Genomic DNA, 16,489 nt, shown 5'->3' with positions numbered 1-16,489 from the left:
CGGCCACCGCAAGGTGAGGGTGAGAGAAAACAGCAAATGCCATCCCGAGCCACAGCTAAAGGCAGCCACTTTTTCGCCCAGGTTATTTATAATGAGAACATTCCGGCGAGACTGGTGAGCATAGCCCGCAACCGTCTGTTAGCTCCGTGACCGAACAACGGTCAGTTACCCTTTCGCCTACTGCGGGATGTCGGGGGAAGTGACTCCACCTTCAAATTACCCGCCCCGTGCGGTTCTTCAAAAAGAACGAGCACGGGTCGAGTTGTATGTCACCACGACTTATACCTCTACCGAATGTGCACCTGCCACTGCTGCTACTTCCGTTCAGAGCTTCGCTTTGGCCAGCCACTAACAGAGATGAATTCAGTTACGCCTTCACCTGTTAAAATGAGGATAATGTTGTTTTGCAGTGGTATTCCCCTTCAATAGCATTCCCAGAGTCAGTGTAAGGAGCAGCGCTAATGGTCTTTGTCCACAGTGACAGTAATTTTTTCCACTATTACTGTGGCCTTAGGTGCTGTGCAAAGTTTGGTCTTGTGATTTCAAACTCCGTGCCATTTTTACACGGAATATCAATGTCCAAAGTGAAGACAATCTCTGACTCACCTCTCTACACGTCAGCTGTACCAGGGTCAGTCAAAAGTTTGCGTCGGCCTGTAGAATAGAGAAGGGGCAGAGCAGTTCTCTCTTTAAGCCACTGTGGAAGCTTTGCCTGCAGTTGTATATTTTTTTCCAGAACTGAGACGTATTGACGTACTCAACCGTTCCCCCTCCACTTCTCACCCAGCGGGGAAAGTGCATTACAGATGTCAGACCCGGGTTCTCTTTGAAGAACACACGCTCTCTTAGGCACCGGCCCTATTTATCATTTCAAACCCTCGCTGCTGTGAACTCGCGAAGCCTCAGAAATCCACAGCTATCCACACCAGCCAAAGTAAATAAAGTTTCCTTTGTGAATTTATGCTGATGAGAGAGAGAGAGGGAGAGGGGGAGAGAGAGAGAGAGAGAGAGAGAGAGGGAGGGGAGAGGGAGAGAGAGAGAGAGAGCGGAAAGGGAGAGAGAGAGGGAGGGAGGGAGGGAGTGAGAGAGAGTCAGAGTGAGAGGGAGAGAGAGAGTGAGAGGGAGAGAGAGAGAGGGGGAGGGAGAGAGAGAGAGAGAGCGGGAGAGGGAGAGAGAGAGGGGAGGAGGGGGGAGAGGAGAGAGAGAGCGGGAGAGGGAGAGAGAGAGAGAGAGGGAGGGGGACAGAGAGAGAGAGAGGGATGGGGAGAGAGAGAGAGAGAGAGAGAGACATGCAGGAAGGAATGATGAGATGCTGGTTGAAATGTCGGAATCAATGGAGAGAATGAATGCAGCTGTGCTTGTTAGATATTTCCTGCTTATTATGGGTGTGTGGAATGATTACACAATGATCTTCCCAACCCCTCACTTATCATTAGCAACACAATATTCCTAAACATTCCTGAACATGTTTACACTAACTGTCATGTAGAACTGACACAAGCTGCTGTAGAACATAATGAAGAGTCGTGATTCATTGCATTATTCTTATATCAAGGGAAATACTGATTTCTAGTGCATATTACGGTCAGTAGTATTAGTAGTCACTGTATTTTATATGAATAGCAACAGTAATACACTGCACAAAAATTTAAGGCTCCTCCAATGACAAATTTATGAGTAACTGATTTACAATGCACTTTTCAAATTGGCTCACCAGAGGATCTTCGAATTTCAAATTAAAAACACTTTCATTTTTTTGTGTTGGCCCAGTGTAAAATTCTGTTAAAATTTGCGATCCTTGAGCCAACTCAAAAAGTGCATTATAATCAGTTACTTACAATTTTATAGTTGTAGGATCATTTGTAGGTCCCAGAATTCCTAATATATTATGTATTTAGATAGCACCTGAATGTATCCTGGAGTATTTTTGGTACATTATAAGTGGAATGATATCAGTGACTTATTAAGACATTTATCTTTCTAGGATCCACTAACAAATGAAAAGACTGCAGAGATTCTGCTGTATTTTTCATGGCTACCATGAATAAATAAACGATTAAAAAAAAAGAATAAAATCAAACAGGCTGAAACTACAGCAGAGGGTGAAAATGACACATTCGCTGACATTCAGCGAGTTGATTGGCTGGGCTAATCGCTCCCTTCACAGCACAACATCACAGTGAGAACCAACGGTAAAAGCCAAAGACAAATGGCCATGTGAAGAGGCACTTCAGGCGTGAGAACGATTAGCGTGGGAACTTGATCTTGAGGTAACTTCTGAAGAATGGGGAGCCTGTACGTGAAAGGGCTTATAAATACTCATATATTAGCAGACATAACAGATTTAACATAAAAAAGTAGGATAATTAATGTGTCCTACTTGTCTCTCCCTGACCATAACATTAGGAATCGAAAGGGGGAGGCTTGTAGAAGATTACGAGGTTAGTGAGCAATGGTAAGGGGGTTTGGGGGTTTGATGGGAAACAATATTGCATTTGTTCTGTTGTATATATTCTGTCAAATAAAAAAAGAACAATAAAAAGAGAGAGGTTGGTGATTCAACACTTCTGGCATTTCAGTGCCACTGAGACAAATCAGATTTACTCTTTCGTGCTCTCCTCCCAGTTTCGCCGGGCAACACAGGAAGTGTGACTAATAAATGGATATTCAGTGGATAATACAATTATATAAATAACAGATCATTAAGGAGAAGTGGAAGTCGGGGGAGTACGTGAATTCTGTTTTTAAAATGGCTGCCTCGTCATGCCGCTGAACTTTTAAGGAGCCAAACTGTAAAAAGTCGCCACGCTGACTCACAAATGCAGCGCATCGTCCGGAAGCAAGCATTTGTGTCAAATAAAGGATCAGGCAAGTTATTGATGTGAAGATGGGTAATCAATGCAAACAGGCTACTACAGACTGCCAATAGCCACCTCACTTTGGCTAGGAGAAAGATGATGAAAAACTGTTGGCAGGCACCGATCTGAACTGGTGCTTATTATAAGCCACGGTGTCTATAGCCACCTTCCAGGGAATATTTGCAGGTGTTTCACACAACTTTGTGTACCGTGGTGAAAATCAGCAACCGACATCTCCCGTAAGCTTGTGATCAAAGAGAAGATTAACTTGGATGTAGGTAATTCTTGCGCATGTTATTATCCAAGGAAACGGCAAATAAAAGGTAGTGAGTTAGCAGGAGGAGGAGGGGGACATGACTAAAGATTTCCATTTTTCGACTAAAAATAGAAAATGGAGGTGGAGAAACAACCTGTGAGACCAGGGGGGCAGTCAGCAAAGAGGGAGGAGCTAAGGAAAGAAGGCAGGAAGTGCTGAATGTGGGGACGGAATAGAACACTGTGGATATGTGCTCGGCCTGGCCATTGAACACACACACACACACACACACACACACACATTTAAGGGCACTCACGACGCCTTCAGTATTACATTTCTGTCTCCATGGCAACGGTCTGAAATACTCCTGTATGCGTTGAACGCGTGTGTGTGTTAAGTGTGTACGTGCGTCTGCGTGTAAGTATATATCCGTACTGTAAGGGGCCTAGAGATTCCAATCATGCTGCCTTCACAGCAGTTCGGTAGAGCAGACGAACCAGGCAAACGGCGGAGCTGTGACAACAGGGGTCCGCTCGAGACTCTTCCCGCGAAAACGGCGAAGAAATAAAGCATGCCTTTTGGGTAACGTCGCGAGGCAATCACCACTGACAGCCTGGGAACCGACGTGATTAATTTTGTCGCCGTGACATATTGCACTGCGCCAGCAGCAAACGGAGGAACAGATGCGGCTCGGTTTCTGTTATTGCTGTGAAGCGACGGAAGACATCTGCTTTTCAATGTTTTCTTCTTTTTTTTTTGGTGGATGCGAAAGGTAGACGTACTTTCAATTACACAATTTGATTTTTTTTCCCCACTTCACAGCAGACTCTCTCTCTCTGACCAGGGTGACATAGCGAAAATATTTCAGATGAGTTTGAAACGAGATCCTGGGCGGCACTGGCGGTGCAGCTGGCACAGCACTGTCCCGTGCGGAGTTTGCATGTTCTCCTCCGCGTCTGCGTGGGTTTCCTCCAGGTACTCCGGTTTCCTCCCACAGTCCAGAGACATGCAGGTTAATCGGAGACTTTAAATTGCCCATAGGTATGAGTGTGAGACTGAAGGGTGTGTGTGTGCCCTGTGATAGATTAGCAACCCGTTCAAGCTGTATTCCCAGTGCATGTTGGGATAGGCTCCAGCACCGCCTGTGAACCTGACAAGGAATAAGCGCATAGATAACGGATGGATAAGATCCAGAGAAGGGGTTGCAGAGCCCACTTTTTTTTTTGCTGAAAACTTACAAAACTTTAGTGTTTTCAGTCCTGATAATTTATTAATTCTTTTTGCTACAGTAACTGTATTGACCCATGGGATATTCATAATTTAATTTAATAAAAAAGCAACTTGATTGCTTTGCACTAGTCCCCAGCTTATTAGTCTCAAAAAATATTCGAGAGATATTTTGCACTTATTGTTACTGTATCTTTTATTAATAAATAATGTATTGAACATTGGTATTTTATTTATTCGGCTATGACGTCAATGATATTATTGTAATTTTATAAAAGCAAGAAGGCACTTTGAGGCCGTGCTATATTGTGAATATAGTCACGGCTAAAGGAGTTGCAACCCTTGTTGAGTGAAGGTTTTATTAATGGTTAAAAAAAAAAACGCTTTTCCCCCCCGGAGATACAAATTAGTCACTTGCTGAATTTGCAATCATTTGCAAAGATCCTGGGGAAATGGCTATCTCTCTCTTTTATAGATATTATGACCCACTTCAGGGTCTTTCATTTCATTTCTGGTTATCTTTCCTTTATTTATCTGATCTTTTTTTTTTGGCAGTTACAAAAAGTAATACTCTGGCCTGACCGAGACCTAGAAAAATTATCAACTGTTTTCAAGTTTGTGCTTTATTCTTCACAATCTCGAAGGCAAAATTATCACTTCTTTGTTAGTAATTGACTTTATATAAAAAGGAGATAAGAAATGATTAATAAAGAGGATGGAAAATGAACATGTTTTTGAACTGTGCGGGGATAGTACAGAAGTATCTCAGCGTCAGATGTACACTGATACCAGTTGGAGCTTCTTCACACAAAGTTCTTAATACGTGGAAAGACTACAGTAGCATGGATTTATAATGGAGCCAAGACTTGTCCTTTTGACTAAACTTGCACAGTGATACTATAGGTAAAAGAGTAGCTGCAGTGGGATGAATGGTCTGTACTATTCAATGTACATATTATTATCCATTCATCCATTATCTAAACTTGCTTATCCTGAGCAGGGTCACGGGCGTGCTGAAGCCTATCCCAGCATGCTTTAGGAGAGTGGCAGGAATACACCCTGGACAGGCTGCCGATCTATCACAGGGCACACACAGCATTCACTCTTATTATTATGATGATGATGACGATTAGTATTATTATTGTTCCCTATATGATCCCATGTAATGAAATAGCTCAGATAGAAATGGCTGAACTGTGTAAACAGACAAGCACAATGACAGGTGACAAGAGCATCCCACAGACCCTATCCAACTGCCTGGGACTGAATCAGAGCATCTGACTGGATATTGTTTTATGAGGAGCATTATGGTCCTTTTTGTGTTTAGTGCATTTGTTTAATACAGAGTCCAGATTGGAGCACATTCCTCCTCAACGTGATGCAGATGAACGGTTCGGCCTCTCTCTCCGCGCCCCCCGTGGGCGAGCCCTGGGTCGAGCAGAGGGGTAATTGTTTTAGCGTGTCGGCCCTGGCGTAAACGTCGGAGCGGGGCAGTGTCGGGGAGATGCGATTAACCCCGTGGCCTGCTCCGGACTGAAGAGGCAGTGAGTAATTAATGCCAAGTGCAGGAGGGCGAGGGTGAGGGCGGTGGGAAATTAATGAATTTCCCCTCGCAGCGACTGGCAGATCCGCCAGCCCAGAAGCGGCCACGTGTTTCTGAGCTCAGCCTGCTGTTCTCTCTCCTGTCAGGAATTTCAACAAAAAACCAACATGCATGACAGAGGCAAATGCTCTAACAGAAAGCTGTTGTAGTGAGAAATGATGTAATGCATGTTATCATAAGTCAAAACTAACACTGAATTTTGTGGAATTACCAAGAGACGTTAAGTCACTTCAGAAGTGCAAGGACGTCTCTCGTCTATATCGTATATAAACACACATGTAAGCACTCAACACCCACACACACACACACACACAGGACAGTACAGCGCCACAACAGAGACATGTGAAATGATTGAATAATGATGCAAAAGGTTTTTTATTATTGCAGGGAGAAGATCAATTGAGCACTGGATGCAGTACGTGATTGGCTTATATAGAGAGCTGTTACTTAGGCTGTTACTTAAATTTACTGGTAAACCAATGGGTGTTTGGGGAGGAGTTGGCGAGGGTGGATGAGTGACAGGTGCAGGGCAAGAGGACAGCGGTATGGGGGTGTGGCCTAGATGGCTGACAAGGAAACTCAGAAATACTGACGCCAGGTACACTTCATGACCAAAAGTATCTGGACACTGCTTGGTCTGTTTTTCATGGTTTGGGCTAGGCCCCTTAGTTCTAGTGAAGGCAAATCTTAATGCTACTGCATACAATCTAGACGATTCTGTGCTTCCCCAACAGTTTGGGGAAGGCCCTTTCCTGGTTTAGCGTGACAATGCCCCCAGGCACACAGCAAGGTCCATATAGAAATGGTTTTGTCGAGAACGATGCGGAAGAACTTGACTGGCCTCCACAGAGCCCTGAACTCAACCCCATCCAACACTTTTGGAAAGCCAGTTGGAAAGCCAACAGTGAGCCAGGCCTAATTGCCCAATCAGAGCCCGACCTCACTAATGTTCTTTTCTATGAATGGAAGCAAATCGCTGCAGCAATGCTCCAACATCTCGCATAAAGCCTTCCCAGGAGAGTGGAGGTTGTTACAGCGTGCAAAGGGCACACCAACTCCATATTAACGCCCATAATTTTGGACGAGATGGTACATTATGTTTACATGTGGCCGTAGGGAAAATTTTGACATTCTGACAGTAATGAATTTCAGTGACAACAGATTAAAAACGGGAAGTGAAGCCGTCAGCTGTGATTGGCGAGGGACGCTAAAGGTTGCGGGCTAAGCTTAGAACAGAATGCAGAGACTATATTTGCGTGAGATGTTTGTAGCATCTTTGATTTTGAGGTGTATTACGGGATACGACCGGAACCGCAGTTCGCGCCTGTTAAGAATAAATATTCAAATATTGAACCCCCCGAAGAAATCAGTGACATTCCTATCCAAGTAATTCATTTTCCTGTTATGCGGTTTAAATGAGGCACACTATAAATATGCTTGCTTCATCTTGGTTTTTGATTACAAATAACTCCCATAGAAACAGCCTCGCTATTAGTATTGGCAAAGTAATAAGCATTCTCATGTCAGCTCATTTATGTTAGGAAGTCTGAATTACATGGTGATACCATTTTAGAAGATAACAACAACAGAAACAATAACAACAACAACAATAATAATAACAATAATAATAATAATAATACTAGTGTAAGAGTGTGTGAATAGTGAGTGAATGGTGTGTGCGTGCCGTGCAATAGATTGGCAGGGTGTATTCCAACTTCAATTTCAACTTCATTATTGTCCCGAAGGAAATTTGGTTGCAGCCAGTCATTTGATCACAATTAAAACAGGTGACAACAATAACAATCCAAAAACATAAAGGCAGCATAATATATACACATATATATATACACACACAAATATATATATATATATATATATATATATAATGTATAAGATCAGGATGCAGGCCAAGAATAAAGAGCCAGGTGGAGTGCAGTGTGGAGTAAGTCAAGTGCTAGTGAGGAGCAAACTGCTGTGGCAGTAAGGTGTACATGTCTACATATTACATTCAAATCTACGTGTATCCATGTTCTACATTAAGAGATTTAGCCTTCCTGCCAGTTCATGCAGTCCTGAAGACGCAAAGAATATTAGGTAATGCACATGTAGGTGGAAGAAAAGTTAACCTTGCTGCCACTTGCTTTTCAAGATGCTTTGAGTATTTTGTATTAAGATCCTTGTAGTTGTAAGATCCTGTGACACTTTTTGAAAGAGTAGGGGTGTTACCTTGGGTTTCCTGGCCAAATTCTCACAGTTTCTCTTCACTGGCTCTCTACATCTGGCGACCCAAGCACCCCCTGTATCTGATTGGCTACAATCCCTTGCTTTCCCCGCCCATTATGATTCACCAGGTCATCACTGCAAAAAGGATCCAAGTTTGCAGTTGACCTACCTAAATAATAACAATAATAACAATAATAATAATAATAATAATAATAATAATAATAATAACATAGCATCAACAACAACATTATTATTATTATTATTATTATTCTAAATGGGCATCAAGCAAGAAAATATATTGGGTATATTTACAGTATATGTTCTTATATAAATCCTAACATTTGTGCTTACAAAAGCAATTTCACTTCCATTTCATTAACACGCCATTCTGTCTGAAATCACATCACCTTTCAGACACACAGCCAGACAGCAGCAGTTCAAAGCCAATCTTTTAGCCTTTCACTTCCAATCACAAAGCTTTCAGATGAAAAGCGAAGAACCGCAAGGACAAACCTTTTATAACCGATTTCTCATGAGCCCGCCTTTCAGCCGCGCACAAAGAGCCTGCCGTGCGGCGGGCGACGCAGGTTAGGCTGAATGCCAAAGGAAAAGGTAAATAAAGTGATAATAGTAAATAAAAGTTAAATGAAAAACAGAAAAAATGCAACGGCTTTTCTTTAACTGTAGTCCGGCGAACAAATCTGCTCCTAGGTAACGAATGAGCACACTGTTTTCAGGAAGGCTGTCAGAGGGGGTCAGAAGTCTCCATTGTCTGATAGGTACAAATAAACAAGCAACAAAAAATACCTATTATCATCATAATACTAAACCAAATCAATCAATCGGTTTTAGTTTTCTATTGTAGTTCAAATCCGCGGGACTACTCCAGTTCAAATCTCACGTGAGCCGAAGCGGGGGAATTGGTCATGAATTGGAATTACAAGAATCCACAAGAATCCGAGGAAAAGGAACTGGAACTGAAAGATTCCGAGCTGAGTTGAATTAGAATAGCAAAAAATGTGAGTCTTTCTGTGAGGTCAGGAGGGGTACGTAGGAACAGCGGATGTCGGCATAATCGGGGTCGAACACAGACCCACACCGACGCCAACGCAGGTGAACGCAGGACTAGCCCGCATTCCAAGGGCACAGGCAGGTCAGGGCTTTCATCCTTGTGAGTGATTTGCCTCGCTCTGTGTGTGTGTGTGCGCGCGTGTGTGTGTCAGACAGAGAGGGACAGAGACAGAGAAAATGTAGAGTGATGTACGAAGGAAAAAAGGTAGAGGGAGGGAAAAGGAACGGTCAGACGGTGGTTTGGATCAATGGAGAGGATGAATTCAATGGCATTCTTTAGAAAAGACAGGAAATGGAAAGGCCAGGGGAACAAGCCGTTAGCTGTCGCCCGTTTCCTACAGCTCACCTCCACCCCTTTCACAGCCACCCAGTTTGGATCTGTGCTCATCAAGCACAAGTATAATACAAAGCATGGACTGACCGTTGTTACACCTCATGCATCTCAACCCACTTGCACTTTTCAGTATTGCACACATTCACTGAAATATCTTCTGTAAACTTCTTGTCCTTTATTTGGACAAGTGAGAAAGGCCCTTTCAGAAGCCCTTCTCCGTGTCGTAACCATAGGAGGTTCACACCAGCTAATGACCTGCTGCAGGGCCTGGAGTTTCCTCCCCAAGAAGGTCACCCAGACAGAGCTGCTATTTCTGCGCCTTACGGAGTGATGGAGAGAAGCACCACTCAGATGGGCCATATCGATTTAGCTGCGAGCGGGCGGCCAATCAGAAGAGCCGAACTTGTGGGGTGGAGGAGGGGAGGGGGCGAATCGATACTCACTTTGCTGGAAGTGGAGGCCCTTGACATTGCCGGGTTGTCTGGCTCTCCGCGGCTCTCAGCGCCGAACGCGCTCTCGGTCTGTCGCTGGCAGGCGCGCGGAAACGGACGCTTCGCCGAGACCGGCCTGCTGATCAGGGGTCGCTGCTCTTCGTCCCGGGTTCGTAGCCCTGAGGTGGATCAGCGTCTCCTGTCAGCAAAGCAAAGCGGGGAGATGAGAAAGGAGGGCTGTTACAACATTTTTGAAGTGAAAATGAAATGATACATATTATTTTTTGAGAAAAACCATGAAATCAAAAGGAAATGGTGATTCTGAGGATGAGGCAGAAAACAGAAAATGAACACACGCATGTGAACACATGCAATAGTAATAATAACAACAACAATAATAATAATAATAATAATAAAATAATAACAAAAAAATCTAACATTTGAAAATGAGTGTACTTTTTTCCCTCTCATGAGACTTAAAAGTGTATACAATATTGAGGTTATGATAGTGGTTGCATTCATATGCAGAACAAGGTGTTGGTTTGTGTTGACCACGCGCACACTGGTAGTGAGTAGGATGGTGGTCTGTATTGGTCTGTGTCTGTGTTGACCACACGCACACTGGTAGTGAGTAGGATTGTGGTCTGTATTGGTCTGTGTCTGTGTTGACCACGCGCACTCTGGTAGTGAGTAGGATTGTGGTCTGCGTTGGTTCGTGTCTGTGTTGACCACATGCACACTGGTAGTGAGTAGGGTTGTGGTCAGTGTTGGTCTGTGTCTGTGTTGACCGCATGCACACTGGTAGTGAGTAGGATTGTGGTCAGTGTTGGTCTGTGTAGACCATGTGCACACTGGTAGTGTGTAGGATTGTGGTCAGTGTTGGTCTGTGTCTGTGTTGATCGCACACACACTGGTAGTGTGTAGGATGGTGGTCAGTGTTTGTCGGTGTCTGTGTTGATCGCACACACACCGGTTGTTACGTTCAGAGTAAGGACCCACACGCAGACCAGGGAAATCCAAGAAAACGTTGTCTTTAATCAGTGCGAAGTTCGAAGCCAGGTGATCAGAGAGAGTGCGGTACCGAATCGAGTTTCCAAAAGAAAAGTAAAAAGACAGGCAAAAAGTCAAAAACCAGGAGATCAGAAATAGCGAAGGTACAAAGGGGCAGGCAAAAGAGAAGTCAAAGAAAAGCGAAGGTCGAACCAGAGCAAACAAAACCAAAAGGGGCAGGCAAACTCGAAGTCGGGCAAAGGGGTGTCGCAAGAATCTCAATAAACAAAGGCTTACAAATAATCGGCACAATGAATATGATCAACGTTCTGACAGGGACTTGGTGGAAAAGACTGACATTTATACACTGGGGAAGGTAACAATCAAGGAGGGGTTACGTGAGTGAGGGCGGAGTAACAAACAACATCCAGGTGAAGAACATTAGGATAACTAATTAAATGACGGGACTGACAAAACGCGGACTGGAATCACATAGACAACAATGATAACAGACGGCCTGGGTTTAGCAGGTAAAACACGTGCAGAGAGAGAGAGGTGCAGTTAGAGCAAGAGACAGGTGCAGGCAATTGCAGAACTCAGCGTTAGAGCAGGCTAGAAAGAAAAGGGGCGGAGCTACAGCGCAGCATGGAAAAGGGGAGACTGGTTAATGTATTAGTATAGTGATCTAAACTATCAAAACCCAAAACTAGTGTGTGTTAGTCCATTAGTAATATTCACATGTTAGTATATTAGCGAGGTTAGTACTTTACAATCTATAAGTTAGTAGGGATTAGTAGAAATTAGTAAAACTAGAAATAAGCAGGAAGTAAGGCGAGAATGGAAAGAAGGGGGGAAACCACGAAAACCCGGAACCACCCGAATAGTGAAATCACACAAGTACAGGGGAGTGAAGCAGCTCAGGGAACACAGACACAGAGACAGTACTGGGGAGACAAGTGACCGGAAATACAGACTACAACACCGGTAGTGTGTAGAATGGTGGTCAGTGTTGGTCTGTGTCTGTGTTGATCGCACACACACCGGTAGTGTGTAGGATGGTGGTCAGTGTTGGTCTGTGTCTGTGTTGATCGCACACACACCGGTAGTGTGTAGGATGGTGGTCAGTGTTGGTCTGTGTCTGTGTTGATCGCGCACACACACAGGTAGTGTGTAGGATGGTGGTCAGTGTTGGTCTGTGTCTGTGTTGATCGCACACACACCGGTAGTGTGTAGGATGGTGGTCAGTGTTGGTCTGTGTCTGTGTTGATCGCACACACACCGGTAGTGTGTAGGATGGTGGTCAGTGTTGGTTTGTGTCTGTGTTGATCGCGCACACACACTGGTAGTGTGTAGGATGGTGGTCAGTGTTGGTCTGTGTCTGTGTTGATCGCACACACACTGGTAGTGTGTAGGATGGTGGTCAGTGTTGGTCTGTGAATGTGCTGATCGCACACACGCTGGTAGCATGTAGGATTGCGGTCTGTGTGGTTTGTAAATCAGAGCAGTGTGTTAATGCAGAGCTGGGAGTTCAGGTGGGGCTGTCAGACTGAGCTGAGTCGGGCTTCAGTGGGTCAGCACTGGTACAGGAAAAGGAGTTCACATCTAAATGATTTATGATCTGTGAAATGCATTCCCACTTTCCCCAATGAATTATGCAGCCTTATCATTTCAGTTATTTTATATTTTATTAAAGTTTTATCATCATGCATTCCGGAGAATGTTTTGGGTATCAAACAGAATGTTCACGGAAAACTGCAGGCAATTTGCACATTCTGTCCTTAATAATAATGATAATATAATAATAATAATAATAACCTGCACAAGGGTAAAAGCTACATGTGAGAAGCCTTGAACATATTTTTAAAAATTCTGTCAAAATGCAAAATATGTTGTGCTTTGGTGCAGAAGGAAATGCTGTTTGGATCTCATTCTTGTGGCTGCTAATTTTTGAAGCAACAACCATTCCTTCCTCCTGTCCTCATCTGTAGACAGTTCTGAGGGATATGAGGGCTAAAAAATGTGTCTTATATTATTATTACTATTATTATTATTATTTGTTACTCGCAGAACAACCATTTTGTTTCATATGTTAAATAATAAAAGTCCTGCATAGTATGCCTTTAAAACTCTCATATTTCTCCACTCCGGTCTGGTTTAGGCACCTCTGGACTCTGCCACTGCCTCCGCTTCCAGCACAGCGAGGAACACGGGAGCGAGCGTTTGACACCGCACCGTTCCGACGGCACCACTGGAGAGCTGGCACCGATTGGAGGTCAGACGTGTCTCTCTGATGACAAACGGCAATTCGGCCCTTTTTGCAGGCAGAGCGCGTTTTGGCAAAAGAGCGACAGCAAACTGTGATCTTGGCATGCTCGTCGAAAAGCGAAGGACGCGACGCCTTTGCGGACGCAGGCGCTAAGTGTTCTCGCCTCACTTTTGCGGTTGGCAACCTTGAGGCGACCGTGACTGCCCCCCTCCGCCCCCCCACAGGGGGGATGATCTTCATGAAGTGGTAGGAGAGCTGAATTCTGGCAATCATCTGACACGGACTGATGGACCCTCCACCTCCTCCTCCTGGTTCCTCTCCCATCACCACCCTGTAGCACTCTTACCTTTTTCATATTAGTACAGGTTGTGGTATTTTTTTATAGCTTTAGGTCATATTTTTATGGTTTGACGTTTCTCTCCTACGAGCTTGTTATGTATGCGTTTCGTATTTGCATGTTTTGATTCTTGATTAGAATAGCTAACTTGCACCAGTGCTTCTGTGATCTTACATCTATTCTCATTGGGCTGGGAATGTTGTGTGCTGGGTCTGGATTTCCATATCAATCAGATGAATATAGTTCAGTGTCTCACATTGTAAGCTAAACGAATGTGATGCATCGTGTTTGCAAAGCAAAGTTAGCAAGCTGTTTATTATTGTGGCAGGGCTTGGTTTGTGGGAGTTAGTGGGAATTCTCGCGTCACTCTGTGTCCAACTCTCCTGTCCACCAAAGGGGTGCGTCGCGACATGCGACAACTGGTGCCAAAACCCGGGAAATGCAAGAATTCCAGAATATTCCGGTATTTATTTTGTAAGGACGAGAGAAAGAGAAAGAGAGATCTTTACAAAAATAAATAAAACACCTTTGCCTTTCACCCTCATGGGACCCGGGTAAAAATAATGAAGCAACACAACAAACTAACATATCAAAGACAAAAATAACCAAAATTACAACACCGCTTCTCAGGTTTTTCCTTGCTGGTATCACACTCACACACACTCTCACTCTCACTCACATTTTCCTCAGTAACAGACACCTACTGGGAAGAAAGTACACTTTAAATACCTGGACCAATTTAATTAGTGATGAACTTCAGGTGCTTACTTAACCAGTAGGTGTTGTCCTCCGATTGCCTTTAACCTTTCCCACAAACCGAGCCCAGCCACAGTCATATATATATAAAACTTTGGGATCCTATCAGGACCACACCAGACAAAAAAAATCCATTGCAATCCAATTCAGTGGTAAAAATGGCAGTTGATAGATTCACACCCGGAGGGATGTAATAATGTATTACCTTCAGGAAGAAACCAGTGAGCAAGACCAATAAAATAAATAAACAGGAAGAGCGGTTATAACGACAGTGCAGAATCTGTCCCCTCCCGCCTGAATATAACCGACTGAAAAAGAGGGCTGAATTTTACTACGTCAATAAACTCAAAAGAAAATCTAATCCTGAGTTCTGCTTGAGCGCCAGCCCGGCTTTTGAAAATCCAATCAATCTCGCTCTACCTTTTTCTTTTAACTTCAGTTATTGCCTCCATGAAAGCCTTTGCAAATAAAGTTTTAGAAAAAAGAAGAAAATTAAAAATAAGAAAAGAAAAACTGTGATTTGAATTTGACTTTGGGACGCTGCATCGAATTGCAGGTTTAACAGCGAAGGACTCACTTTTCCACAAGAATAATATACACCCCCCCCACAGCACGCACACAATCACACACACACAGATGCACATTCTGACGCATCAGAACACATCGAATGTTCACATGCGCAGCAACAACCGCATAAAATCAGAACAGATCAAAATGTCCCCAATGTGCATAGTATGAACAGCCATGCCAAATATTTGGGCATGCTAAACCACATCAGCAAAACAACACTTGAATGAGGTTAGGTCAAGCCTGCTGAAATAAATGACCCGGTCTTTAAAACAAGTCCCTTTGCATACCTCATTCACCGACAGAGACTGTGCTAAACATTGCAATAAGCTGAACAGCTGTCCCAGGCATACTGAAATATGGAGCTGCGTTCTGGTCTCTCTTTCCCCTTCCCCACACAAGCCCTGAAATGTAAAAGTAATAACATTGAGAGATGCATAATGATGACATGAATGGGGGCAGCTACGGCTAAACGAGGAGCTTCGTGAAATAACAGCCATGCTTTTTTGGCTGAAATGACATTACATTTAGCAGATGCTCTCATCCAGAGTAACTTACAACCGTTACACAGCATTTACATTGCATCCAAGTACACAGCTGAATACATACTGAAGCAATGCAGGTTAAGTACCTTGCTCAAGGGTACAACGGCAGTGTCCTAACAGGGAATCACCTGCAACATTTAGGTTACAGGACCAACTCCTTACCTTACTCTTTGTACTACATTGCCAGCAAATGATTTCCTACTGAGGCCCACTACTGTGGGAGTGCTCTGCTCCAACAGCACAAATGTGCAGGAAGTGGCCAGAAGACGTTCGGAAGATTCGATCATCGAACCAAGTGGTCGCAGGTCCTGGTGGCCATATTCTCAAAGACACAGTGGGAATATTCAGCTTCAGTAGCTAAGTGACAGTACTTGCACAGGTCATGCAACAGGTCTGTTGTGTTTTTTAGGGATATAGATTCGCTTCCCAGAGTTCAGGACGCATGAGGTACTGTACTGTATCAACTGAGTGCGATCATTAAATTTCATTACATTCATTTGACAGACGCTTTAACTCAAAGCGACTTATAATAAGCGCCTACCGAAGGTCATTGGAACGACTGCAAAACACAGGTCCGATAAGGTACAATACTCATTATGTAACAGTTATCCATAAAACTAGAGTAAATGCTCTCGTTTTTAAAGTGATAAAACTGGAGTAAATGCTCAGGTAGACAAAATAATGGGGGGGGGGGGGGTAATCTAAAATACACATATCTTCCCCAGAGGTTTAAATGCCAGGCGAGCATACGTGTGAGTAATGAGACATTCAGGTGTGTAGGTCACAGGAAAATAATAAAAACTGCAGGTAAAGGGTGGTCCGGTGGGCCCACAGCAAGATTAGTGCACGTGGGAGGCTTGGAGAGAACCAGGATTGCGGTGTTGTTTTAAGTGAATAGAAATCTGCGAGGAGCAAACCGTCGATTCGTTTCACCATTTAGCGATGGCTAAGCAGCACGGCAGCAGCACGCGTGCAGTACGTTTTAATTGGACACGCACCTTTCCCCCCCTGCCTCCACATGCTCA

The 16,489-nt window shown here is 43.9% G+C and overlaps 1 long non-coding RNA gene across 3 annotated transcripts in view; it reads right to left on the bottom strand.

Moving 5' to 3' along the window:
- Positions 1–16,489, bottom strand: part of LOC135239552 (uncharacterized) — a 50,273-nt gene that overhangs the window by 14,721 nt on the left and 19,063 nt on the right. For 2 of the 3 annotated variants that reach the window (XR_010325411.1, XR_010325410.1), the window contains exon 3: positions 10,016–10,202. This is a non-coding gene — a long non-coding RNA (uncharacterized LOC135239552). Of the gene's footprint in view, positions 1–606; positions 655–10,015; positions 10,203–16,489 lie in introns of all 3 variants that reach the window. The other variant, XR_010325409.1, reaches the window with a different exon arrangement.

This window comes from Anguilla rostrata, chromosome 14 (assembly GCF_018555375.3).
Source record: "Anguilla rostrata isolate EN2019 chromosome 14, ASM1855537v3, whole genome shotgun sequence".
Taxonomy (NCBI): Eukaryota; Metazoa; Chordata; class Actinopteri; order Anguilliformes; family Anguillidae; genus Anguilla; species Anguilla rostrata.
The sequence above is the reverse complement of the archived record's forward strand: the minus strand, read 5'-3'. Positions and strand labels throughout refer to the sequence as shown.